Below are 3,391 nucleotides of genomic sequence, written 5' to 3' on the forward strand. Positions count from 1 at the left end.
AGTTTCTATTACCACCATCGAATATTCTACCTCGCTCTTATAGATAGTTATCTACTGCTATGAAAGATATTGGAATGAAGTATCAAGCAATAGATGATTTTCCCACTGATCATATTATACATTATAAAGAACATGATTTTGCAATAGAATGCCTTGAATATTATATGAGTAAATTTCGAATAGATTGAATAAAAAAAAGTGTTGGAATACTTTAGAATAACTAAGAGGGTGGGGGGGTGAATCAGTTATCCAAGGTTTAGATGTATAAAGAAACTTTTCACAACTTAGTGAACCCATAAAACATTTATCATCATGCATCATCCATAAGATTATGCAATCACTTAAAACTTGTAGGTTACTATCAAATCAATTTGCAGAAATGTAAACATGAAACATAACAGATTCAACAACACATTTGACACAATGATTTATGTGGAAACCCAATTTGGGAAAAACCACCAGTAACATGCTACTCTTTTTCACTCTTTTGAAGTGATGCCCTATGAAAGGCCAACCCTGTAAGAGGTTATAATACACATTGTTAAATATGCCCCTGTTAAAGGATTTCAATCACCCTATTAGGAGTGAGTCTTGTTAGAGAACTTTAGATCATTCACTTGAAATGTCACCTAGTTAAAGGATTTACAAATGATTGTTAGGTCAACCTTAATCCAAAGGATTTACCCTAGACTAATACAATTATTAAAGAGTAATAGTAAGGCTTGATCTGATAAAAACTTACAACTTCATTTGTAGAGTATAGATCTTTATTTTCCTTCATTCTTCTTGGCCTTCACACATTTCAGCTCTGATAACTTGTTCACCCTTCAAGCATTCATACCCTTAAGCCTTCTTGCTTAACATGCCAATGCAGACTCTTCTCTTAGGTCACTTGATGAAGCAATGCCTTTGACTTCTTGTCTTCCTTAGGTTCTCGCACATGACAACCCTCGCTTCTAACCAACCATCCCTAGAAACAAGAAATTAAGATATTTTGTCATTTATTCTCCATCGTCCAAATTAGGGTTATGACAGATCAGGTAGGATTGAATGAATCTACCCCTCATTTCATATCCCTTCTAGAAAATTCTCCTTGAATCCCCTTTGAATTCACCTCAAAATAGTTTACCTTGAAATTTGTGCCACCAACTCATCAATCTTATCTTCCACCTAGTTCACACAATCCAAGAAAACAAACTTGTTGGCTTAGATCCATCAAATTCACAATTTGTCAAGCAATGCAACCACTCAACATTAACTTGCTTTTGATGCTTAGTACACACTGCGCTACTCAACATCCTCTATAGAATCACTCGGCATGAACTAAAGTTTACTAGTGCTCGATGTTAACTTAACTTTACTCGGCATCCACTATTTTACTCGACATGCACTAGAATAGACTTTTACTTGGGTCCAATTGATTTTCTGCTCGGCTTGCACTAAATTTTCTTGGCACCTACTATCCAATTGGTCAAGCTTTGTAGACAAACCTTATTTAACTTGTTCTTCTAAACTTGCTTAGTGTAACCAACCTTTGTAACCTTAAGTATATTATCAATACATCATGTTATCACTGTCTTAGTTGATTCTTGTACTTCTTTACATAACATAACTCAACCTTTCCTCTAGGTGCTATTGTTACATCTTTTGATCAAATCCTCTTCATCAATAAAATAAGTGATAATACTTAAATCTTGTAAATAGTTGTCTTGCCAAAAAATAGTAGGTTTGACATCAGTGACAAAATAATGATTGAAACATATTGATCGTACTTGTATCAATCTGTTTTCAACAATCTCCTTCTTTCAACAAAAATGTGCCTCATAAGGTGCTTCATTACATCCCCATTATTCCACGTATACAACAACTATTCAGGCACAATAGCTTGGTGAAATTTATGGATTACCATGCACCCAATAGAAGTTGAGATGACATTATTCGAATGTTTTTGGATGGATCAACATTTATGCACATAGAAAAAGGTGGATACACTACAAATAAGAACCTTGTAATCTTAGGCTTTCATTGGCAACATATACTTTCAATCTATTTAGAGAAATGAGATCTTTTTACTTTGTGTGACATGTTTTTATTATCAACAATAACATTCCTCCATGGATGTCAATAAAGAGGGAGAACATTAATTTAAATGTATCTACATGTACTTATAAATCTTGTTGTAAAATGATCACAATAATAAAGTTATCTAGTGTTGTTGTTTATTCAACTAGGTAAGTACCAAGTTAAAGATATGAACATATATATTGAGCCTCTTATTGACAAGTTGTTGGAGTTATCACTATGTATGACATCTCTAGATCAATAGAACAAAGATGTTAGAATGAGTGTATGGGAAACAAGATACTTGGGGGGGGGATCTTAAACTTTTGACTTCTAAATCAATTTCATAAATCCACACCTAATTTATCTTATCTAATAGATCTACCATTAAAACTATAAAGCTAAAACATAAATGAAATACATCACATCCATAAAGTTTTCAACACATAACACAATGATTTGGTAACCCAAAAACACTTCAAGATGAAGGTAAAACTCGAGTGGGGATGAAACCCACAAATCTTCACTATCGTAACAATAAATTTAACCTATCAGGGTTATAATGTTCGATCATAACATATGATCTACCATGTGAGGGGTCTACCCTGTTAAAATCTTTAGAGACTATTAGGTCTCACCTTGTTAAAGGATTTTACACTCATAATGAAGTAAGGACTATGTTAGGAGGTTTACATAGGTATGTTAAAACCACCATGTTAAGAGATTTATCCTGTCTCAATTAACAAAAGTTAATTCAGTACCTGACCCTCAATTTTCTCTATAAGTTTATTGAGCTGTCATTTTGCATGATGTTAGATGACAAGGATCCTTTGGAATCCCTCTCTTGAAAAGTTGATCAAGGACCAACTCGAAGGTTCCAGGTGGGTTTTTCAACCGACTGGGTAACTCAATTGAAGACAAATGTGTACGTTCACAAGGTTTGCTAGTTCTAGACCAATCTGCATAATCTGTCGTTGTTTGAAACATAACCACAAAGAGATATATTTTTGTATTTTTTGTTTTATGATGAATGCAATTTATCAATGCAACTATATGAATTCCTATTTTCACCAAAGGGTTGAAAAGAAAATAACAAAGATAGAGTAATGAGAGATTAAAGCAAATGACATGAAAGGGAAATTCCTAATAGACATAAACCAAGGTAACAACACGTCTGCAAATTAAATTATGAAAAGGATTAGGTAGGAAACCAATGAAATTAGGAGCAACACTTCCTCAACTTACACTGATGCAATTATCAATGGGAACTCAATATAAATTGAAAGATGTTTCACATTTCATCAAAATTCAAGGTCACAGAAAGTGCGCT

This window comes from Cupressus sempervirens, chromosome 4, assembly GCF_028749045.1.
Source record: "Cupressus sempervirens isolate cs-2001-9-10 chromosome 4, ASM2874904v1, whole genome shotgun sequence".
NCBI lineage: Eukaryota > Viridiplantae > Streptophyta > Pinopsida > Cupressales > Cupressaceae > Cupressus > Cupressus sempervirens.